The sequence below is a fragment of the Cupressus sempervirens genome, chromosome 8 (assembly GCF_028749045.1).
Source record: "Cupressus sempervirens isolate cs-2001-9-10 chromosome 8, ASM2874904v1, whole genome shotgun sequence".
NCBI lineage: Eukaryota > Viridiplantae > Streptophyta > Pinopsida > Cupressales > Cupressaceae > Cupressus > Cupressus sempervirens.
Window position 1 is genome coordinate 550,816,270 of NC_143125.1, and position 27,245 is coordinate 550,843,514.

The following is a 27,245-nucleotide window of genomic DNA, read 5'->3' on the forward strand; positions in this document are numbered from 1 at the left end:
TAGGGTACATAATTTTTTAGGTTTTCAACATAATTCACAAAAGAAACTGCAGAGAAAGGAGGGCAAATCTAGCGGGTAAGTGATCTGTAACCAGTAGAAATAAGAATTTTCTATTATAAAGTTTCTAAACTCTTAAAGATGCCTCCATGAAAGGACTTTTCTAGGCAAGCTAAATATTCAAAAAGGGGTGTGCATGATGATTTTCTAGAACAATTTCCTTTGTCACTACATGAGATAACTAAAGGGAGGGAGTTAATTCCTAAAAACCCTAAAGTAACTGTAGCAGTGGGTTTTTATGACAAGGCCAATTGGGTACGAGATGTTCAGGTATCCATGAGAGGTTTGAAATTATTCAAAAAGTTGTTTTTAGAGAAAAAATTGGATACTCCTTTGAGCAATGTCTAGGAGTTTGATATTGGAAAATTGACAATCCCTACAGTTTTCTTTGATAGTGATTTATTAATGGATTTGGCCAAGAAGTATGACCCAATTATAGGGTGGATAATGAATCATGCTAGAGTAAACCTCTTTAGGGTTTTCCCTAAACTAATTAGAGAATTTTTCAATCTTAACCCTAACCATGTTGTGCATGAAACCATTGACATGGATAACCTATAAGCAAGGTATGATGCACAAAAAACCTACTTGAAAAGAGGGCCACTACAGGAGCATGCTGCCAAGGTTGGTAATTTTTCTGTAATTACTATCAGCACCCCAGAGCCACTATTAAAAAGACATTTTAACATTAGGGATAAGGCATTATATGTTTCCCTTTGTAAGATTTTTGGAATAGATGAGATAGAGCAAATTCCAGGCTCAATTGTCCTCATCATGGCACAAACTCTTCAATTTGGAATGAGCTCTATCCTGAATTTTGCAACATTTCTCGCAAGAGAAATTCACAATGGTTTGGTTGGGATAGAAAAAGGAAAAATTAAATAAACCATTCTGTTGGTATTCATTGCTTATGTATATGTGCTTGTACAAGGGATTTACTTTTTTCTCAATAGGTATGGAATTGGAAACAACCAGGGAGGGGGAGAAGAATCTAGTATAGTTGTGGAGTGTAGATATGACCTCAGAAACCATAGGTGCCAGTTATGTAAGGTTTGATAGGTATTTGCATCAAAGCTTAGACAGATTTTAAGAGGAGATAGCCCTAGAATCCCACAAGCATTGTTAGAATTGGTCAGACCCAAGGACCATGCTAAAGGGCTACTTGTTAGTCATAACTGGGGGGATATAATTCCCTACAATGTTTCAACAATAATAAGAGTGTATGGTTTTTTGGGAAAATCTCATGTGCTACCATTTCATGTGCCTTTGAAGATAGGAGTTGTTGAGCTGTTATGGCAGATAGGTACCATAGATGAGAGGGAGTTGATTAGGAAGGGCACATTTTTTCCAATTGTCACTATGGCCCATGATTTTGTTTTTGTAAGGAAAGGTTGGAAACATCTGAACTTGTTTTTAGACAAATATAACATGGTAGAATCTCATGCCAGATTTATTGATCCTGAAGGTTTCTATGATATCTCCAAGGAGAGAATAAAAGCTTCTCGCATGGTCCAACAAGTCTATTATCCTAAAGATGTGATTAGAAACATTTTCACCTTACAAGAACAAGAATTGAGAAAAGAAAAGTGGATGGTGTTTAGCAAAACTCTTGAATTCATTAATGCTTTTGATCCCCACTATGACCCATTGAAAGAAACGAAATACTAGGGAGCCAAGATGCAGGCCTTGATGAATAATTTTGCTGAGATAACACAAGCTATGAATGAAAAAAGGGCTACATATGTTAAGGCATACCCAGACAAGGCTGCAGAAGTGCAAAAAAGAATTAATAGTAAAAACATAGTAGCTCTTGGCCAATATGCCTTGCGGAAAAGGTCAGGTTATGTAATGATTCAGAGTGTGCAACAGGGTCCTCTTCATCAAGGAAAAAGACCAGGATGTCCATCTACAACTAGTGGTCCAAAAAGGTAGAAGTTAGAATAGGGATCTTCTTCTTCTTCTCTACCAGAACAATACTCCCTGAGCCAATCCCCAATTAGGATAGATGATGAAGCATCTTTAGGGGAACAATTAAGACAAATTGGAGGAGAAGGGGATATAATTGTTACTTCCACAGATCTGGAGATTGGGGAACCACAAGAACCCCCTGCACCTTCCTTGGAGCTTATTGTTGCTGACTATAAAGGTAAGAAAATTGATCCTATAGTTGTCCAAGCCTCTGAGGGGTTTGTAAATGATGAAAATTTTGTAAATCTAGAGCATTTGCACAATTTTTGTGGAGGCTGAATATAGGCAATTTTGAAAATACTTGTAAGAAAATAAAAGCAGAGCAACTAGATAAACCAGACTCTGTTATTAAAGAAGAGGTAAAATATTAATTTTTTAAATGATTTTTCCCAATTTACACCTGAGGCTAGGAGGCAATTAGTTAAACAATCAGGAGTCCTTATCTTACCTGAATGGGATATAGTGAATGCTATGGTTTTTGATTTAGTAAGAAAAGAAAATGATGTCTAGTTACAAACTGAAGAAGAAATTTTACAGGCTCATAAAGGAGTTAAATTTAGTGATGATCACCAAGCCCTTGTAATTTGGTCAATTGAGAAAAGAGATAAAGCTAGGATGCAGGAAATCTCTACTACAGAACATACTAGTACATTGATAGTATATAGGGCTAGTGAAGTAAGCAGCAGGCAAATAATGGGAATGGTCTCAGAAGTGCTGAAATTTGGTGTTGTTATATCTGGAAAGGAAGAAGATAGATTTACCCAAATCAATGCTCGATTTGAAGAATTTTTAAAAGCATATGAGGAAAGGGGAATATAGATGCAGTCACTGGAAAATAAAGTGTCTCAAATGGAGAAGATACTTGGGAAGAGAAAAGTGGGAGAATCCAGTGCACCTAGAATTGCCTACCCTTCACAATCATTTGTTGGAGCAACCCCTATTTTTGAAATACTAGACACCCCTAAAAGGCCCCAATTTTATACTACCAAGGACTTTGAAGAAGAAAAAACCAAATTACATGAGTTGCAGGTAGAATTAAAGAATCAATATGAAGGAAAATTGAAGCAGGGTGTGATGTATTTAAGGGATAAAATACAATGGTCAACCTTCTTTGATCAGTTGACAAGAATTACAACTCTCATGGATGAGTTGAATAGAGATGAGGTTAAATTAACTCCTCTGGCACAGAAGTGGAGGGAGAGAAACAATGATATCACATTCATGTGTATATCTGCCATCCAAATGCCTTGTCATCTAGTAGAGAATTTTTTTGATTTATTAAATAAGCTAGGAGATTTTGATGATAAAAGGGATTCTTTGCAAAAAAGACTAACACATTGTTTTTCCAAGTATATTGCTGAAAAATTCATTTGATTTCCCTGTGCTTTAGAATCTATTGACACAATAAAGGAAAAAGAAAAGTGGAAAAAAGAGTTAGATGAAATATTTTAAGAAAGGATCAAGAACATCATGAGTGAAACTGGTCACTAGTTTTGGGCAAGGACAAACAAAGAGTTGGTAAAGATACAGTTATTTTATAATGCCATTAGAAAAGAGCTTGATGATTTAGAGGAATTGGAAAATTCTTTAGTGATTATACAAAGAGAGGCTCTAAATTTTGATTGGCCAGATGATGCTGCTTATAATGAATGGAAAAATTAGTTCTTAGTACAAATGTCAAAAGATGATGAGGAGGAAGATGCAAAAGTAAAGGTTACCCTCATAGTTAGTAATGAAGACATGGAATATCCCCATATCAAAGTAAGTTTGCAGGTAGTTGAAGATGATACATCACTTTTTAACCTAATGGCCACTTACTCTAAGGATGAAGAATAAATAAAGAATCAGATCATATTTTCTTGTCTCAACAATTGAGAAGCATAACAGAAAGGGACCCACCAAGGAATGTTTGATGTAATAGACTTTCTATTATTTGCTTTTGTCTTTTATGATAGATGTATGTCAGTATCTTTTAAAAGACACCTGTCACTTTCTTTTAGCATGAGGCTTGTTGCATCTCACACTATTTAAGTGAGATTCCAAGGCTAAAGAATGGTCCAAATTATACTTTTTCTAAGTAATATGCTTAGTCTATATTTGGTCCAAATTTTTGAAAGAAAATCCATGATGTATTTTCTCTGTCAATTCTCTGAGAATACATGAATATAGAATGAATTGTGTTTCTTTCTGAAGGTCATTATGAGTCTATTGTAAATGGTATACAATTTTCAAAGAAAATAAATTCAAATTGTGAATTGTTCCCATATCATTCTTTTCTGAATCTTTTCTCCTTTTTTATTACTTGGTTATCTTGATATTGTATAAGTAAAGGCTTGTGCAATTGAATGCAATCCAGCTAGATTGTATATTTGTTTATCACTGCTATTAATTCAATAGATTAAATAAAAGCTTTGGTAAATGTGATAAGGTTTCTTCAGTAGTGGAAAGGGTTTTGAATGATGAATTCTGTTAAGAATTGTTGATAGAATTTGTTGTAAGGCAACAAATTAGATCTAAGAATTTGCTATAGACTCTAAGCCCCAATGGATTAGGCACTAATCAAGTTGATTCATCTGAAGGAGAAATATTTCATAAATGGTTATCAAAATGCAGCATCAAATCAAATTTTACTTATATTTCCTGTAGATCTTCAAAAGCTAGCCAGTACTTGTCTGCATGGAATGTTTTAGATTCAGTTAGCCACTATTGTTGAGAACATCTGTAGATCTATAGAAGAAATTTTGGCCATATCTGTTATATGGGATGTATTTAGAAAATTGTCATGAATTATGTATATATTTGAGGATTTGAGATGAGAATCAGAATGTAACTAAAATAATCCTCATATAATCTTTCCTAATTGTGAATCATCCTTGGGTATACCCACCCTGGTTTTGCAGAGCCAAAAGAGTAGAAAACCACCTTTGGTTTTGTTGAAGTTGGGTCCAAGTGTTTTACACATGCAATTGTTAATAAGAATTGGCTGACCTTTAGATTGTGTGAGTATTATCATCTTGGTATTGAGAATTTTGTTTCTTAGTAGTTTTAAGTTCATTTTTTACAAACTCCAATAGAAGCCACCTCTTCTACTGATGATAAAGATAGAGAGGATCCTTAGATAGTGGGAGATGACTCATCACTATCACACTTGATGGCCACCTATCCCGAGGAACCAGAATAATAAAGGAATTCGATCAAAGTATTCTTGCCTTTCCAAAGGATATAATAGAAGCAGATCCACAAAGGAGAGTTCGATTATCAATTTTTTGTTATTCACAATTTTGTCCTTTTGTTATAGATGTGTGTAAAATTCTTTTTGAAGGACACCTATCAATCACATTTTCCCTTTTCTTATTGTAACTCATGCCTATAGAAGTGAGTTTTCAAGGCAATGTGATTGTCCAAATTTTGTACAATTTTAAGTCTTTGAGAGAATACAGTTGGTCCAATAGTGTGTAGTCGTTCTGAGTTTATTTTCTAGTTGTACTTTCTAAAGATATATTGAAATGACAAAACCAACAAGTTGTTCTAGGCTATTCTTTGAATTCTATTGGTCATTGTATTAGTCATCTAAAACGATAATAAAAAGGGGCATTTACACTATATTTGTGTCATCAATTTTTGTCTCCTTTCTATGGGTTTGTTTGCTTTGAAGTCATTTTAAATAAAGTTTAATTTGGTTGAATGAAATCTAGATGGGTTGTATGCTGATATCACTGTTGCTTTTAATTCAAGGAATTATAGAAATGCTTCAATGAATCAATAGGGTTTATGAGTTTATAGAAAGGATAATTCATAAGAATGGAAATGGGTGATTACAATTGATTAATTTATTTACAAGTTAATTGAATTAGATCTCCCACCAATAGTCAATTTTCTGCCCAATGGATAAGGCACTGGTCATATAAGTCAGAAGTGAACAAGGATAAATTTTGTTGCTGCATATCATAACAATTATAAAATCAAAATCTTTTTTCATTCAATATTGTTCAAAGTTATAAATGCTGGTCAATACTCATTTATATCTATTCTCTGAATCTTAGGTAGCTACTATTGTCAGGAATATTTGTAAATTCAAGGAGAATGACGACCAGATCTATTGATAAGGGATGCATACAAGTTTGAGAACATTAAAAGAAGTGAAGTAAATTGCTCATGTGTTAGTAGGTAATAGATGAGAATTAGAATGAAACTAAAAGAATCTCTACACAATATTTTGCACTAAGAATCATCCCTAGGTATACTCGCCTTGGTTTAGAAGAGCCAAAAGAGTAGGAAACCATCCTTTGGTTTTGTTGAAGTTAGGTCCTAATGGTTTACTTATATAATTGATAATAGGAATTGGGTGATCCTTAGGTTATATGAGTGTTATCATTCTGGTATTGAACATTTTTTTGTTTAGTAGTTTTCAAACTCCAATAGGTTATATTTGCATGTAACTATTATTTCTATTTGAAGTTAATCCTAACAAATGGTATCAAAGCCAGGGTGGTCATCATTTTTTTTTATAGAAATCCTCTATAGGAAGGTCTCATGGTTGAGTGGGAGTGATGAAAGACAAGGGTAAGCTGAGGGTTTACAAGTTTAATGGAAAAAACTTTTAGTTATGGAAGGTGCAAATAGAGGACTATCTCTATCGAAAGGATTTATGGAAGTCATTGGAAGGAAAAACTAAGAATCAGGGATCTATGAAAAATGATGACTAGGATCTTTTACACAGAAAGAAACTTGGAAGCATTTGACTATGCTTGAAACCATCAGTGGCATTTAATACTACAAAAGCAAAGATGACAGAAGAGTTGATGCAAACCCTAGTGAAACTGTATGAAAAGCCCTCTGCTATAAACAAAGTATTTCTCATGAAGTGTTTATTTAATATGAAAATGATAGAAGGTGGATATGTTGTGGATCATTTAAATGAGTTTAATACTATTACTAGTCGATTATCTTTTGTGGGAAACAATTTTGATGAAGAAATTAGGGCTCTCTTGATTTTGTGTTCTTTGCTTGAAACCCAAAATGGCTTGGTAATGGCTGTGAGTAATTTTGTTTCTAGATATAATACCCTAAATTATGATGATGTGATTGATGTTATTTTGAGTGAGGAAACTCGTAGGAAAACCTCAAATGGGTCTACATTAGGAAGTTCTTTGAACACACAAAGCAAAGGTAGAATGATTGAGAGAGGAAATAATTCTAGAAATTTGTGGTAAATCAAGAGAAAAGTCAAAAGGGAAGAGATCTCAATCTAGAGGACTAAGAGATTGTTGGTACTACGGGAAATTAGGGCATAAGAAAAAATATTGTTGGACTCAAAAGAAAAATGAAGGAGATAAACTAGAAGGAAACAAGGAGCCAAATGTGGTAAGTAACAAATTTGAAAAGGATTCTTTGCTTATGTCTTTAGAAAGTGTTGACGATTCATAGGTTTTACATTATGGTGCTTCATTTCATGCTACACCTCATAAATGTTATTTTATTGATTATGTCCAAGGGAATTTTGGGCTTGTTTATTTGGGGGATAATGAACCTTGTCAAATTGTTGGAAAGGGAAAAGTTAAGATTAAGTTGTAGAATGAGAATCATTGGCTACTACATGAGGTAAGACATGTTTCAAGGCTGAGTAGGAATTTAATTTCAGCAGATCAACTTGGTAATGAGGGTTGTGTAGTTAGTTTTAATGATAAAAAATGAAAGGTTTCAAAAGGTTCCCTTGTAGTAGCAAAAGGTGCAAGAGTAGGCACCTTATATCTTTGTACAAGTCATATTGTTCCTTCTACTTTGATTATTTCAGAGAAAAATGAATGTTCGAGAACAATTTTTGCAATTGAGCATGGAGAACAAATAGTTGCTATAAATTTTGATATAATGCTATTACACAATAGACTTGGGCACATGAGTGAGAAAGGTACAAAAGTACTTCATTCAAAGCAAGTTTTACCAGGTCTGAAATGTGTCAATATGTGTGTATGGAAAACAAAAGAGAGTGAGTTTTGTGAAGACTAGGAAGGAAAATAAAAGTGAGAAATTAGAGCTTGTGCATATAGATGTATGCAGACTAGCTTAGGTATCTTACCTTGGCAACTCTCATTATTATGTTACATTTATTGATGATGCAACTAGAAATGTATGGGTTTATTTCCTTGGATAGAAATTTGATGTGTTTCAAACTTTTAAGAAATGGAAATTTTTGCTTGAAAATGAGACTGCTAAGAATTTAAAATGTCTCAGATTTGATAATGGTGGTGAGTATTGGAGACATGAATTTGAAGACTATTGCTTCACTAATGGTATTCATAGAAAGAAAATTGTGTCAAGGTCTCCATAGGAAAATGGAGTGGTTTAATGCATGAACATGAGTATAATGGAGCATGCAAGAAGCATAAGATTGCATGCAGGGTTTCCCTTAAACATGTGGGAGGAGGTTGTTAATATTGTTGTATATTTGATTAATAGAGGTCCCTCTACTTCTTTGGGTTGGGGTATTCTAGAGGAATAATGGACTGGTAAGAAGGTGAGTTATTCTTTTCTCAAAACCTTTAGTTGTGAAGCATTTTCTCATATAGATTCTAAAAAATAGAACCAAGTTGGAAGCTAAGTTAAAGAAATGTGTATTTTTTGGATATGGCATTAATGAATATTTTTATAAGCTTTGAGATTTTGAAAATTGTAAAATTGTGAGAAGGGATGTCATATTAAATGAGAAAGTGTTGTAAAAAGATCTATTGTAGCAACATGAGATGAAGGAAAATGATTATGCAATGTTGGGTGATACTCCAAAAGATGATGTTCCAACAATTCCTCATGATCTGCAATAGCTGCAACAACAAATACCACACACCCCAATAAATTTTAGATGGTCAACAAGGCTAAGTAGACCTCTAGAAAGATTTTCTCCTTCATTGTATTCTATTTTACTTACTAATACCGATGAACCGAAATGTTATGGTGAAGCTATGTAGGTGGATACAAAGATTTAGTGGGAGCTTACAATGAAAGAAGAAATGGACTCTTTGCTGAAAAATAAGACATGGGATTTATGCAAGTTGCCTGCAAGTAAAAGGGCTTTATAGAATAAGTAAAGCCAAGTTAGTGGTAAAAGGATTTGCATAGAAAAAAGACATTGATTTTGATGAGATATTCTCTCCTATTGTTAAGATGACTTCTATTCACACTGTTTTAAGTATTGTGGCTACTGAGGGTTTGCATTTGGAGTAGATTGATGTTAAAATAACATTTCCTCATGGTGATTTGGATGAAGAGATATATATGGCTCAGCCACAGGTATTTAAGGTTAAAGGTAAGAAGAAGTTAGTGTGCTAATTAAAGAAAAGTTTATATGGCTTGAAGCAAGTACCTCAACAATGGTATCTAAAATTTGATAGTTTTATGCATGAGCATGGATATAGTAGGTTTCATTTAGATCATTGTGTTTATTTTAAGTGGTTGAATGATAGTAGCTACATTATTTTATGTTTATATGTTGATGATATGCTCATAGCTAGGTCTAACATGGATCATATTGAAGGGCTCAAACACTAGTTAGCACATGCATTTGCTATGAAGGATTTGGGGGCAGCAAAAAATATCCTTAGTATGAAGATTTTCATAGATAGAAAGAACTAGAAATTGACATTATCTCAAGCTAACTATATTGTGAAGGTGTTGCAACTTTTCTCTATAGACAATGCTAAAGCTGTTAGCACACCTTTACATAGTCATTTGAAGTTGACTTAGGAGATGTGTCTCAAGAAACAAGAAAAGGAGGATAAGATGTCCAAGGTACCTTATGCTTCAACTATAGGAAGCTTGATGCATGCTATGGTATGTACAAGGCTAGATATTGCACATGCAGTAGGAGTTGTTAGCAGGTATATGAGTCATCCAAGAATTGAGCATTGGAATGCAATTAAATGGATTATCAAATATTTGAGAGGAACATTCAACAAGTGTTTACACTTTGGGGGATCTACTATTGATTTACAGGGCTATGTTGACTCAGATTTGGTAGGGGATACTAATACCAGGCTGAGTACTATAGGTTATGTATTTACTATTAGTGGGGTAGTCATGAGTTGGGTTTCTTGATTATAGAAGATTTATGCTTTATCCACTATAGAGGTAGAGTATGTTGCTACTACAAAGGCAACCAAGGAGATGATATGACTTTAGTTTTTCTTGAAAGAATTGGGACACCCTTAGAATGATAATTATTATTTTATAGATAGTCAAAGTGCCATCATCTTGCAAAGAATTATCTCTGTGTTTAAACACAAAACACATATAGTTGCGGTACCATTTCATTTGGTCAATTTTAGATGATGGAAAATTAAAGATAGAGAAGATAAATACAAATGACAATCCAATAGATATGATTACAAAGGTAGTGACAATGAAGGAGCTCAACTCCTCTTCAACTTTGGTTGGTCTTCTCGACTAAACAGAATAAAAAAATGACAGAGTCTAGGGTAGTTTGATATTCTAGTGGGAGCTATAGGTTTAGTAGTGCTATGATCAATCTCCAAGTGGGAGGTTATTGTTGTAGAGCTTGATTAGTCTCCAAGTGGGAGATTTTTGTGATGTGGAGCCTAATCAAACTTAGAGATTTATTTGACATGGTTTCCCTCTAGATTATTTCTACGAGGGGTTGGGGGTAGTGCCCCCAAGATGGGGCAAGGGGTAGCACCTCTATGGGGTCCTGGGGTAGTTCCCTAGGTTCATTCCCTATCGTAGTACAGGGTGGGGTCAAGGGGCAATGCCCTCATGGAGGTTTTTAGGGGCACCACCACCAAAGCCAAAAATGCCCTTATATTGTAAAAGGCATCGACTACTATTTTTCTATTATTCTAGCCCTAATTTTGTAAGTGGAAAAAGTTTGTATAAAAAGGTTCAAAGTTAGGGATTTCATGATGTAATGATGATATTATAGCTTCTTGCAGTTGTATTGAGTTGTAAGGGATTATGGATTGTAATTAGGTTGTAATCACTGGATAATAATAATAATAGACTTGTTGTTGGTGGACGTAACCTAGGGATTAGGTGAACCACATTAAATTTTGGTGTCTTGTGTTCTCTTTTATGTGATCTACTATTTTTTGGTATTGGTTATATTTTCATGTAACTATTATTTCTATCTAAGGTTAATCCTAAGAATTACTGATGAATATTTACATGCTAAACAAAAACATCATGATTTCCATGACTCAACTAAGGAGTCAAACTTGCAATGGTTTCTTATGTCCTCATCAAGGTTCCATTTCTTTTTCTATTGATCTTTGTGGTAAAGTGGTGAATAGTTTATTTCTTGTGATTCATACTTACGATTAGTTCTAAGTGAAGCTTGGTTTACCTTGGTTGAATTCCATGCAAGCAATTTCTTCTCCTATTCATCAGTGCATTAAATTTGTTTTTGATGATGAGATTAAGATGATTAATCATATTCTTTATCACCCTTCCAAACCTCAACATCATGCTACTCTTAATTTCTTTTGGCCTTTGATTCCTACTATACCTCCTACTTGTCTTGATTATATTTTTTGCACTTATCAAGATCTTTTAAATGTCAAAAGATTGTTGAATTAAGTATGCATAAGATTGTTGAGTTAAGTATGCATAGGGGTTTTTTCATTCTCTTTTACCTACAACTTCTACACCAATTTCTTTTGATTCTTCTCTTTCTAATGGTCAAACACATCTTGCATCTACTGATTCTTCTAGTGTGGTTCTTCCTCCTAGCATGGTTCTTCTATGCTCTATATACCTATCCCATTTTTTGTGAGAAAAAAGTTGGGTCCCTTATTTTCTCTTTTTTCCTTAACTCATTTGAGGTAATCCTTTTGTTTTCTTTGGTTTTCAATCTTTTGGTCTCTGCATCCCTATCCAAGATGATAGACCTTCTCATGTAGTAGAAGGAAGAAGGATTTCTAGCCTCATAGAAGGGATCTATGGTCTTTGAAAAATAAATTTTTAGGTTGGGCATGAGCTTATTTGCTTGTGTGTTTAGTGGTAGGAAACATTTTCTATAGTCTTAAGTTGGATGTGTGGAAAAGTTCATTAATGAAGGACTAGTACAATTAATGCACCCCTTTAATTACCATGATCAATGAGTTAATTTAGATGCTTGAAGGGAATAATTGTCAATTTGTAATTTTTTGTTTTAGTCACCACCCCACCTACGAGTAATCATTCTGTAAGTATGTAAGTATTTTCTTGGGTTAGGCTAGTTCTAGTTTATGTTAAAAAAAGGTAAGTTCTTGGCATTGCGACATATTTGTAGCATAGTGTTCCATGTTAGTATTTTATAATTTTTTCCTCTTTCCATTTGTATTGAGTGCTTCATTTGAGTTGTGTGTGGTCCATCTTTTCTTCTTTCTTTCTTTTTGGGTCATTTTGTTTCCTCCACCTCTTTTTGAGCATTGTTTTGGTGGTCTCTCATCTCTTTCTTTGATCAAGTGAGTACTTTTATTTCTTTTGGTTGTTCATGATAGGGAAGAGCTACTTTGACTCCACCCTCTTCATTTCTTAACACCCTAACATTCTTTTTATGAAATGGACTTGGTAGTCTGGGTTTTTTCCACTCATTGTCATTTGAGCTCATCGTGAAAACTGCATTCCACCATGGGGAAGGTGGGTCTAGTTCTATCATTTCTTTTAGGTTATTTGTCTTGGTAGCACTTTTCACTTCTATTTTATTTTGTAGGGTGTTTGTCATGCTACAAGAGTGGTTTTTGCCATCTAGATGCCTCTAGCCCTCTCTTTTGTCCTAGTTTTGTGTGAGGTAGGATCTCACCAATTGAGTTGGCATTTTTTAACTTGACCAAGGAGTTGCAGGCATATCTACATGGGTGTCTAGTTGGTGTCTTTGGATTTGAAAGATAGAAATATGGGATATGCTGTCCCTGTTACATGTAAATGTGCAACCTCAATCCAATTTGAGTAAGTGGTGGCTTGTTGGTATTGTCCTGGCAGTTCTATTGTATTTTTGGGTGACTGTTAGTGGTGGTTTTATGCCTTTGATTGTCTACCAAGGATATAATATCCCTCCTTGGGTTATGTATCTTTCATCATTAACAAAAAGTTGGATGATATTTTAAATTTAAATGATTGTCACATCAAAATATACTCAACATTTATTGGTCCCATGTGTCATGTGAGAAAATTTTGAATAATGGTCTTGTCAATCATGTAAGAACAATTCAACATCATAAGCCACATCATCAAAAGTTTTTTTTGGGTGATGTACTAGTTAGTTTTTAGTGTAGATAAAATAACTAATATTTTGTTAAGTTTGAAACTATCTATTTTTCACTCACAAGATATGCAATTGCAGGCTCTTCAAATTCAAGGATTTCATCCCCTACCACTAGTGAGACGTAAGTTTTCATGCTTCTAAGGTATGAATTTTGGATACCATTGTTTTTTCTTTTATCAGAGGCTACTTTACTTGTTTAGGCTTTTAGGTCTTATGATCCTTCCCCATGTGGCATATTTGTCATTCAAAAGGATGAAACAACATAAGATCTCAAAAACCTTGAAATTTTGAATTTGGTAAAGAAATAAAGTATTTTGCAAAAGCGATCATGCTATTAATGTATGTCTACTCTTTGTAGGTGCTCATGGGTATTGGCTTTGGAGGATAAAATTTTTATTCAAGTATTGTGGCGAGACAAGAAATGATGTAAATTCTAGTAGATGGCTATTGCCTTGTAAGATAGGCACCTTTGAGTAAAGATGGGAAGATGATTTCCAAAAGGTTCTACACTAGTTGGGTCCTAAGATTTGAACCATGAAAGGACCACTTACCAACATAGGAGATGAGGCTTCTCAAGAAGGGAAGTTTTGGAAGCATTATGTTATTAAATAGAGGGGTGCTTGCATGATTGAGAGTCTACAAAAACATGGCCAAAATGTTTATCTTAAAGGATTGATGATACTTCCCTTTCCATGGCTGACCCTCTTGGAATCATGATATGGGAGGTTGAAAAAAAATGACTCTTCTACATGCAATATTTTTAGCATCGAGGGATCCTTTTTGATGGATTCAATACCTTCTTAGAAGAAGCTTCACTTTCTTTTAGAAGCACCACATATCTATGAAGTATAGATCTAGGCACGCGATTCCTTCTTCCCTAGGTCTTGGTTAAGTGAGATTGCATTATATGGTAGCTAAAATTCAACTTTTTGTGCCTAAGAGTCTTGGAACTCAAGTTTTTCCAATGTGCGGGTAGATGTGCTAGGATTCCTTCGAACCCAATTGTTTGTTGTCATTGTTAGATAGAAGACTTATTAATAATGCAATGGGAAGTTAATGATGACATATAAAGATTTTATTTTATTTTTATTTTTGTCAACTTCTCATTTCCTTAGGAAATCCCCTTTTCAATTCTCTTCTTCTTCTTGTCTCTCACTTTCATGGCTTTTCAAGTTTCATTTCCTTTTATGCATGTAGTTTTGCATGAATATAGTAGTAGATACTTGAGATTTAGGCAATAAAGGTGGTAGGTGAGTTAGTTAGGGCATAAAGTTTTCATAGGTGATTGAGTAGGAAGTATTGATGAAATCAAAAGAACTAGTGGAGGTGCATTCTTTGTAGGAAAGAGATTGGTTTCATAGACAAGCAAGAAACAAAACTGTATTTCCCAATCAACAACTGGTGCTGAGTATGTGGCTACTACAGTGAACTGTTCAAATATTATGTGGATAAAACAATTGCTAAAAGGAGTAAAGGAATAAATTATAGATATAGTGGTTATCTATTATGATAACAAAAATTTAACATATCAAAGAATCTAGTCATACACACTAAAACAAAGCACATTGCTATCAAGTATCAATACTTGAGAGAACTAGTTCAAGACAAAGAAGTAAAGTTAGAATATTTACACACCAAGAAAAAATTGCTGAAATATTCACTAAAGCCTTACCTAAAGATTCTTAGGAATATCTTAGAGGTAAATAAGGGGTGACTCCCCTTAGAAAAGAAACTTAAGGAGAAATGGTGCATTGCATCAAATGTGCTAATCAAAATATCATACACATTGATGCAGATAGTTCTACTTTAGGAGATACCTAAAGTAGTCAAGTAAAGAAGATGAAGGAGAACAAAATAATAGATTAGTCATAGAAATATAAAAGAAGAGAGCCAGCCATGAAAATATCTACATAATCAAGATGTATAAAGTGAATGAAACCAAGAAAGCTAGTGTCTTTGGCATTGTTGTCAAAGGTGGAGAGAACTATTACTAGAGAGGGATATAATTACTAAAGAGGAAGAGATACATAATGAAAGGAAGATATTTGTTTAAGAACTTAGAGGGAGTTTCTAAATTTGTAAAGATGAGAATCTTAACAAAACTAAGGATATTAGTTTTGGATTTCATGGCAACAAAGAGGGAGACTATATTAATATACTTCATCTATTTTAAGGTGTTTCTATCAATGCCAAAGAGGGAGATTATTGAAACTACAATTGAATAAATTGCTGTATTATAATTGATGTCAAATCTACTAATGAGACATATTTCTATTTGATCTAAATGTCATATCTATTTGATTGATGTAGAGGTTTTGAGAGTTTTCTCATAAAAAAACCACCTAGAGGAAAGGTTGAGTTATGAAAAGGAAGCTACAATGAACATTTGATTAGTTAGACTATAGAAAGACAAAGTGATTATCTATATCATGTTGATGTTAAAGTCATTATAATATCATTCAAGATATAATATTTATGTAAAACTTGATTGATAAATGGAATAAAAGATTGAGGAATGGCAAGTGATGCTAGTGTTCATCAAGCTTTAGTGCAAGCTAAGAAATTTAGTATTGACTGAGCATTAGTATCAACTAAATGATAGTTGATTTCAAGCTCTACAGTGACCAAAAAATTGAGTGATGACCAAATATTAGAACTTAGTGATGGTCGAGTGATAGTATTTTGAATGTGTATGATGAATCACAATTTCTAGCTGACTTAGTTGATTTCTTGGGACATTGAAACTATGTTGAAGATATTATTTATGAGTTGGATCATTTAATTCAAGGGGAGGATCAGGTATGATATATATATATATATATATATATATATATATATATATATATATATATATATATATATATATATATATAGAGAGAGAGAGAGAGAGAGAGAGAGAGAGAGAGAGAGATTGAATTCGATGAAAGGTTTCTAGACAAGGAGGAAGATGAATAGATATAATGAATCTAATGAATTGAATGACAAACCCTAAGATCTACAATGATCATAAAAATGACAAAAGACTAGAATTACCTATTTAAGGAGGTGCAGAGCCAAAATTTAGAGATACACAAAAAGAGAATGAGAGAACACATGAAGAAGTTGATATAAGCAAGAAGTGTGAGATGCAAAGAGATAGAACATATAGTCTATGGATGTTTCTAGTAAGAGGAAGCAAGGTTTTTGAAGTTGATCAGAAAATCTAAGTAGAAGGCTTAAGTTTTTTGTGAAGAGAAGAATGATGCTTGAAGGGTTTCCATGAAAATCAAGAATAGAGGTGAAAATGGAGTCTTACCAAGGAATCAACACATGAACTGAATAGAGATTTGAAATTGCAAATTGAGTTGTAATCATACAGATCAAAACCTATTATTTTCTTTCTAATCATTGTAAAAAGTTTTTATTGAAATACTTTTAATCAAAGGTTGACCTAATAGTCATTGAAAGACTTAACAGTCTATGTAAACCCTTTAGCAAGGTGACATTCAAAATGGAATGATAAGAGTTCTTTGACGAGGCTATTCCTAATAAGGTGATTAAATCCTCTAACAAGCTCACATTTAACAATGTGTATTATAACCTTAAATAGGGCTGACTCCTAATAGAGCTTACTCCAAAAGTGTGAAGAAGTGGTGACATGTTGATGGTGGTTTTCCCAAATTGGGTTTCCATGTTAAATCCTTGTGTAAAACTTGTCTTGAACATGTTATGCTATTTTATATTTCAAATGTTTACATTCAACAAGTTTTTTATTATTATCTTAGCATAGTGAACTACTAGTAATTTTGTTTATCAATGTATAGTAGAGACCAAGCTACAACAAGATAAGAATACTAGATAATGTTTAATTCTTGATTATTAAAATGGTACTTATGGACCTTGAGTAATTGATTCACTCCCCCTCTTAGTTGTTCTAAACATTCTAACATCAAGATCAAAAGAGGTTTTGTTCGGTTAGAGGATAGAGAAGGATATATACATTTCTATTATTCTGTAAGAAATAATACAAAGGTCACTTGGATAGTAAGTTCAATAATCTTACCCTTGAAGCTATTTGGATAGTGGGTCCTTCTTCCTTTTACAACTCCTACCAAGGTTGACACAAATCCTAACAAGGTTGGAATCTCCTATAAGGAATTCAAAGTCTCCTAACTGGGACTAATATGTACTAAATGTATTTCATTGAATCCTAACAAAGTCTATCCTCTAACAAGGAACTTTTATATTAGTACATTATTTTGTGAGTACCATCCCCATTGGGGTTTTTCCTCTGATCAAGTGTTTCCCTAGTTAACATATCTGGTGTTATTTTGTATAGGTATCTTGTTATGGTTGTTGATTTTTTTTCTCACATACTTAAGGACTAATAAGGTTAATAAATATTTTATCATAGGAATTTATCTTCTAAAAATTGATATCAAAGCATGAAGTCCTTGAAGAAAAATCTTAACATCTTTGGGAGATCAGTGATGGGTCACTTCAAAAAAGAAAGTCCTAAATTTTATGGAGTTAACTATGACACATAGAAGGAGAGTATGGGTCCATGATATTGGTTAATGATAGAATGAAAGGGAGATGGTGGAAGAGAAAAAACTTGAGGAATGCAGTAAAGATGAAAGAGATTTGTTTATGTATTTCAGCTCTTCCTGAAAATGAATGCAATTAAGTAAAATCACTAGAGACATCTCATAAAATTTGGATAGCCTTAGAATATACTTTTGAAGGTGATAAGCATGGTAAAAGAATTAGACTATAGAATTGGATATGTTTGTTTCAAGATACTAAAATGATGGAAGATGAATATGTGAGATGCTATGTTGGTGGAATATCTAAAATTGTTGCAAGAATTATGTCTTGTCAATGATCTAAAGAGGAAGATGATATTGTTTGGAAGATTTTGAAAACATTGACACCACCTATTTAATAATAACATAAATTGATATTATTCATAATAAATATAAATATAATTGGTTAAATACCTTAATTATGTAATATATATACATATATCATTTAATATTAATACAATTAATTGAGAATTATTTAATTATAAAATTGATTGATTTATCAAATATATTAAATACTTTTCAAATTAAATATATCTCTTATAAATTATACTCACCCATGTTCAAGCTGCGACCCTTCATAAATATGTAAACAATGTATGTTAAAAGCAATCAGGGGCCATGTCACATCAAACATGCCCTTCCAAATAGGTATTTATAAGAGTGAGGACAGGGTCGACAAAGGATGGAGAAAATACAAGGAAGTCAAAAAATGTACTAGAACAATTACATACTGGCAAATATCCTATATATATTCAGGCACAAGATATATTCAGGAGAAATAGAAAATAATTGTAAGGAAGATCAGACAACACACCATACACAACGAACAAGATCATCTACAGGAATAAGAATAAGTTATAGGCTATAGGGAGGGAATTCATTGGGTGGGTAACAAACATGTGAATGGTTTGTTATGAATTGGAATATAGCCAAAAAATTTGGAGGAAATTACTTGACATCCACAGGCATTGCTAGACATCGAGTATCAGATCTGAGAATATAGATATTATAAACTACACATATTTAGATCAAGAAAGACTTACCTCTTCTTCCTATTCATTCTTGACTTTCTTGTGGAGCACCCATCATTCATTGTCTACTAGTTGAATATATAAGATTGGTAATAACACTGCAAGGGTGAATTAATTATATAGCAGCTCACTCAGAAATTCAAAGCACATTGACATTGTAGACACAAAAAGTAGTGGTATTGAGAATAAGTGGAAATTATTGGCATATTTAAAAGATTTTACTTTAGATAACAATTCGATCCTTCCAAGTGATTATAGAATAATATTATGGCACATCTCCAATTGTAAAACCAAAGATCCTATTTGCATATTTGAACAACCATATCAAGAATAATAAAAGATTAATTCCTTCATACTATTTAAGAGAATATCTTCAGTCGTAATAAGAAAGAGATAAGAGAGTTTCATCCTAGCAAACAGTAATCAAATAATTAATTAGAAACTAAGAGCAATTTGAGGAACTTATAAAAAGGGTTCATTACAAGTGGTATCAGAGCCCAATTCTTGCCATCCTATAAAATTAGTAAATGAAGAAAGGAGCAAAGATGAACAAAAAAATATCTAACAAACTTAGAAACATTATGGAACAAATGAACCAAACTCTAGTAGAGCAGATAGAGAAATCAAACCAAACACTCTTTCAAGCATATGCAAAACATGGGAAATTCCATAAAAAATCTAAGAAACCATAATGCTAGTGGAAGAGACGTAAGTTCAAACCACTCAAAAAATAATGGAGCTTCATCATCTCAGGTGCCCAAACCCCCATTCTTACCTCAGAAGGACCCCTCAATGGAAGGAGAGGGACAAACAACCAATAATGCTATTGAGAATGCAAGAGCTTATGCTAGCCTTGAACTAGAAATCAGAGAGCTAGTAACATTTAGAGAATTCTGTGAAGCCAACAAGCAAGAAACCCCTAGGAGAGAAAGAAGATCACAAAATCAAGATCTCAAAAGAAAAGTAAATAAAGTAACACTTCCAGATTTTGATGGATCAAAAAGGACCACTGTATGTACTTGGCCACAAAAAGTGAACACTTATCTTACCCTTAGCCCAATGACAAAAGAGGATGCACTTCAATTTGTGATCCTTCACTTAGAAGGCACGACACATGATTGGTGGCATCATGGCCTTGTTACTCAAGGACACCAAAATATTACTTCTTATGAAGAATTCTCTCAAAAACTCATTAAAAGTTTTGATAGGAAGCACCCTCAAGAAGAGTTTAGAAAGTTGACTCAAATCAAGCAACAAGGATCAATTGAAGGTTGTATAGCCAAATTCCAAAAAACTCTCAGTCAGAGTTACAGGAGTAGATAATGTCATGCCATAAATTTGAAAGGATATTATAAAACACAACACAATTTTTTTTTGTTTCTATTATTTATTGTTGAATTCCTAAACTGAAAGTAAGGAAGGAGTTGCAACATCCATTAAGTTGGAATGAAGATGTAAGATAAAGGAGCAAGGTAATCCTACTCGAAAAACCCAGTTTACAAGTTTTTCATGGAAAGATCCATAGTTGCTCACTACAAATGAAAACTATTTGAAATGGCTATGAATACGAGCCGTTAAGGGATGAAATTGTGTCGAGTGGGTATAACTCGGCTTGTTAGAGCAATGGGAAAATTTAGGAATATAACACAAGGAAATTTTTCCCCATTCATCCATTTAATTTCCTTAAAATTGAGTTTACTTGAGCTTGAATAATTCCCTTGATCTTAATATATCATTTTGTTATAAATTGGAATAAACCTATGCCCCCTACTTAAGTATGCATTATCCTTTAATAGAATGAACTAAAATTTTTACATTTAATATTCGGCTAATCGTCAATTAAAATAACATCATCTTAACTCCACCTACGTTCCCTTAGTAATTAATCTAAGATAATGGTATATCACTAAAACATATATTTATATATTCTTTACCTTTACTATAATGTAGTTAGGTTGCTATAAAGTTGATTATATTTACATATATATTGTTATCACTTTAAGTAGTCACCTATGTTACATCCTAGAATCTACATAAGCTAACCTAGATATAAACAACTATATAAGCAAAAATTATATCAAAACTAATAAATCAGTTTGTTCCCTTCAAGAAACCTACCTATGTTAATTAACTTAGACTTCTTTACCCCTACTTAATTAATTCCATGACTTTATTAACTCCAACCCATCACTAATTTCTAAGAAGGTGAATTGGTTTTAGTGTTCATGGAAGAGGTGCTAATTCCCATTCTTGTGGGGTCAAATTTCCAAGCTCACATGTTTTTTGTTAAAATCAAGGATAATTTAAGCTTTAACTTGACTCCATCATTTCCCATGCAGGTCAACTTCCCACTTCATCATTATTGCTGGCAGTCTAGAGGGTACCTCCTATGATGTGCTGCATAGAGAAATCAACATTTATTTAAAGTGTAATATTTAGAAACAAACCTCTAAGCATTGCCCATGGCTATACAGCCACAAAAATGCACTTCCTTTACATTTCTTTTTATAACTTTTTGAAAAATTGACTAAGTCCTCTCCTTCCTAAGGAAGTGCATTTTCATGGCTATATAGACATTGCCTCTGCCTAGGTCAAGGTAAGGGATGTGACACTTGTCAAATCCATGACAATGACTTAGCATAACTTTCTCATAAGCTTTTTCCAAAGCATGAGTCACTTAGGAGGAACTACTAACATTTACACTTGTTAGAATTACTGTTGGATTAGATGTAAATGGAGGGGTGGTCAGCTAGTTAGGTGGGCACTTGCAAGTGTCTCCCCTTGTTTCAAAGAAAAATGTTTTTTTTTAAAAATTAGCATTACTATAAGTTTAGATAAGGTAAACACATAAACAATAGATATATTCTTTTTTCACATTTATTGTAGCTAGTCATTGGGATGTGAATTATAACTAATATTTTTATCATTTTATTTATATTAAGTAAGGAGTCACATCTAGTAAAGGCTCAGTTTGAGTTTTAATTAATTGAAGGATGTTTTTGAAATAGTTTAATTTTACTTGACAAACCAATTATTATTATTTTATGAAAGGTTTATTATTTTATTAATCTGTAATAGAATGAGTTTGTTTTTTTTTTATCTACCCATACATTTTCCAGAATGCAATTTATGCAACTCTAGGTCTTTTTTAGCTTACTTACTATCTAGTTCTTTTAAGGCATTCTCCATATTAATTAAGATTTAATTTATAATGGTCTAGTACTACATTAAAAATCATCAAGATATGTTTTTAATTAACAATTTAACATAAAACATCTAATATACTGTTATCAAAACAAAACAATCTTATTTGCAACAAAAATTCAAGATTTCTTAAACTGATTTCTAAAGCATCAAATATACATGAAGGGAACTTCCTTATCATCTAGTCTCAACAAATATACTATCTACCATTCCTTCACTATCCAATGCATGTCTCACAATAACTTTTACATCCAATTTAGAACATCTACAACTAATCTTTTTCCCATGCAATTTTGAGAAACTGAAGGTATGGAATAATACTGCTTAGTTCATTCTCCATGATTTAACATGATACGAATTCTTTTCTCAACATATACCAAAATTTAAGCAATGATAAACCAAGATCAAAATCAACACAATATCAATAATCACAAAGCGGTGGAAACATTACTCAAACTACACAATGAAGTAGCACAAAACAAGATATCTCAAAACCTTACTACATGAAGCCACTGATAACACATTGCTACACAATAAATACTTATCACAAGATGGAGCTCACTTATCCATTTTAACACCAACCATAAAGGTGTCTTTCTCCATGCAAATAGTGAACTTCTTGACCATCAAATTTCCAAAATCTTCAAGTGAAAACCTCCCATCGAGCTCGAGGAAACAAGACATAAATGGTTGCATTCTTCACATTCCCATGCTATGCAATTACACAACAATAAAATCAGATTTAACACAAGGAATCACAACACATCCCATCCAATACTATGCACAAAGATTCAACAAATGAATCAAGAAATGGGTGAAGGTGGGCTCTCATCATGAGGAGGATTTCTTAGCCTTCATTCACAATTTGCACATCTTTTCAATATCAAAATTCGCTTTTGGGGCAATCAACATCTTCCCTTCTTCATACCACCTTATACCTCCCAAGATGCAAGTGAGCAAGATAATTTGCAAGTCATAAAAACATATTCAACCATCTCCACACAAGGGAGAACTCCTCAACTCCATGTGTGAGCCCAACTAACCCCTTCACCCCAAGCATCTCTTCCCTCCCAAGGGTGAGTGATGCCTCACACCCAAATTCAAGAAAGACTCCCACAACACTACCCACATGAAACATACAACAAGAACTAACCAAAAATACACCACAAGACACCACAATCCCATCATGAAATGAAAACACCATTTCTAACCTATTTGCAAAAACAAAGAGACTTAATGGATCATGTTACCAACCTTCCTCCAAGCAAGGCAATGAATACTTACAGTAGAGCTCCCTCATCTTTCTTCAACCCTCTTAATATCGAGAAGTAGAGAGTTGCCAAGTGAGGTTCAATTTAGCCATGCCTCTATTTATAACCCTCTTATTTTCGGATTCAATAAAGAATGTCATTTTCATGGGGTCTCCTATATCCACTAGACACTATATAGGTCATTAATAACCCCCTAAACTATAGTACTAACATGGGTAAGGTTAATTTAATCATAATTGGCCTTAAAGTTACTTCAGGACCATCTTAAAACTAGGTAATTCAAATCTCAATTTTTTTTTTCCAAAGGTGATAACCTTCTCCCCTTCTAACTAAGGAAATAATCAAATTTATCAATGGAGGCATATAACACAGAGCAAGGTGGCCACATGATCCATTGACGAACAACATGTCATTTCCCATAACAAGTACAAGTGTCAAGTGACACACACAAAATGCACTAAAATGTTACCCATAACACATTCAAATCTATACATGAAAACCATACCACACACACATACCTCACATTTACGAAATAAGCACATCACAATGAGGTTCATGAATCTTACAAAGATTCACCTTGGCAGAGTCATTTAACATATGTTTATACCTTGTTTCCCTATTAAATTTTCCATGGTTCCTCTTCCTGCACACTCAACTTAAACATTAGTAGCTCAATAATAAACAAAAAATGCAAATAATGCAAAATAATCTAATATCACATAATTTGCATAACATTTACAATCAATTTCCATCTAATAATCCTCATAAAATATTTAAAACATTGAAATATCAAATATTTGTATCAACAATGATCTTTCTTAATATAACTCATTATCATTCCCCAACTCTTTCAATGAAACTCTATGTCCTCTTTAATAAATCATGAAAACATATAAAATGAATCTTAACATATATGTCCTAAGTGAAAATTGCTCATGTGTAGACTAGGTAACTAGTACCCTTTAATCAAGTTAGGTATAGTAACATTCCTAGCAATATCCCTTTATCACCTTATGAATGATTTGTATGATTTCCTAGGGTTAACCCTCAGATTGATAGAATGTTTCAATAATTATGTCATAATAAGTTAGAACCAATTTCCAACCATATCCATATAGTCATCATAACCTATGCTCAAAGTTGTTCTTAGTAAAATGAATGTTATTTTATCTTTCCTAATTGCCTGGTAGATCATCCCTAGTATCTCGTGGCCAAGTTCTTAACTTGAACATTTTAAATCTCATTTTCATGTGGTATTGACCTATTATTATTAGATAGATTATCACCATTATAATAATCTAAATTCTAGATAAGTCTCCAAAAGAATCCCATAAATCCTTATTAATAGCGAAAATGTCAATCATGACTTAATTTATCTCCTAATCACATTCATTCCTTAAGATTTATAATAGGATATGAGGGTGGGCCTTACATTCTCCCCCCTAGCTATCGACTTCCTCCTGGAAGTCTCTAAAGTCAGGGCTTCAACTTCCCTATATAGGGCCTACTTTGATCTGACTCATTTGTCCCACTTAGGTATTGTCTTGAGTTTAGCTCACTTTCCTAACAATTTAATATATAATTGAAATATAGACTTAAAAAATATTTTCCTATAGCTCATCGAGGGATAATTCTTCTTAAAATTGATTAACTCACCATTAATTATTCAAGTATCATCCCACATTATTAACTCACCATTTATAATATAGACTTATAAATATATATTTGTGCAACTTCTTCCTAGATAGATAGGGTGGTTGTTCTTTATATCTAGAATATTCAAGCTCATTGCAACTTTTCCAAATCTCTTGGCAGTTAAGAAAGATTTATCATGAATAATGTATTCAATAGCTATTTTTGTAATTATACCTCTTTGGTTATTAGATTAGTCCTTTTTATGGTGTAGTCTCATTACCTTGATCAACTTGTTTAATCGGTGTCATTTCCAATTCTAGGTCGGTATTACTTGTAAACTTATCTTCTCCTATGTTGTACCCTAGTTGCCATACTCACTTACTTTTCCTTCCTCTTTATTGGTTGCTCTTAATTTATGGTTTTCTTTTTGCATTGGTAACTTGTGATCTTATATATTATGTCTTGTTTTGGTAAATATTTACGATTGTCATCATATTCTTCAGTAATTGCTATTATTCCCTATTATCCTTTGAGTCTTTCATTCACCATAATACTAACAAGGTCTATGGTGCTAGTCCAAGATTAACTTATTTGTGAAGGTTTGATATCTTTCATATAATTCCAAGAATGCCTTGGTTTCCAATGCAACATTAAATGCCACTTACAAGCCCTTAATTGAAGACACTTGGTGGTTATGGTGTCCTTTTGGTTACATCAAAATTGAGAAATCTAGCCTTTCACTATTAATAAGATATACTTATCAGATCTTAGTCAAAACAACATTATGTATCCTTCAACTTCTAGTCCTTATAATCTTATCAGTTGCAATTCCTTGACTTGAGGTCCTTAGCATGATGTGCTATTAGTGTATATTTGTTCAAGAGTCAACATATTTTCAAGTTTATAGGGCTAAATCACATCTCATGATGCATGAAAGGGTGGTATTCTAATTTCCTCATGATGTTTATCCAAAATATTCTTTGATATGACCGACTTATAAGTATAATACAACATTCTCATAGAAAAGGAAAAAAAAAGCCTAAAAAATAATTTAAATTAAAATCAAATCACTAATTAAACATAAGTGTGGCCACTCTATGGTAAATCTATCATTTCAATAAGTCATGTCCCAAGGAAAAGGGGATCTTACCAAGAGATCTTCATAAATAAATGTTCCACAGAATAACCCAAATCACAAAGCCAAGAACAACAATGACAAGTCATAACAATCCAAAGTCTCAAAAACAATGTGGTCATACCAGGGTCTTCTCGAGGAAAGAAGAGGAAAGGTTGTCTTAGAGTTACATGGTAAATCAATAACCCCTATGAATTTCTGGTCCTTTCCAAGGATAGGTCTAGGGAGTGTTCTTCACCCTATTGCTTGGGTTATTAAGTCCTAGAAATTCATTCGTCATTTGTCTATGCTCTTTACCTACCAGTCCATGTTGTCAAGAACTTCTAGATGTAGTTTAGGGCCAGGTTTTCCACCCAAATTATATTGGTGACCCTTGAGATAAGTATAAGATTAGGATTCATATCTCATACCTTTAGATATAATAAATTGCTATAAGAAGATCACTGGGGTATCGTTCGTATTCTTGTCACTTCTTCCTTCAAGCATCATTCAGGTGTATCAGTAACTTTTAAGGAAGATGCTACCATCCGATCTCATAATAGACTGGAATTTCCTTCAGGTATTTATAAATGTAGTGAGATTAATTGAATCTTTCTCGAGCTAGAGTGCAAACTAAACTAGGAGTCGATGCTCGTGTGACAGTTTGTCACCAAGTTGCAAAATGTTATTGCGTAACCGCAAAATGTTTGAGCAAAGTTTGGCTTGTAAGTTCCATTGAGTGAAATTGAGAAACCTGGTAAGTGTATACAGTAAAGTTACCCATCCATTATGAAGGTCTTATAGGTGGTGAAGGGTCTTCTTCATTGTGGGGCTATATACTATAATGAAATTGAGGTACCATGCGATACCCAATACTACCTATCTCAATGTGTGGTTCTTTATGTTATTTGCATATTATTCGTTATTATCTCACTACATGTTTAGTAGGAGACTTATGTTTATTAAGAATCACTTCCAATGGGATTCTTCACATGTGGTTTCTATCACTTAAACTATAGAGTTTACATCTAGATAATAAATGTGTAAGATACTACCTTATTGTATATTATTTTAATCCTTACATCATTATACTACATTGTGGGGAGTTCCTCTCACAATTATAAGTTGTCATGCTAATCATTCTTGTTA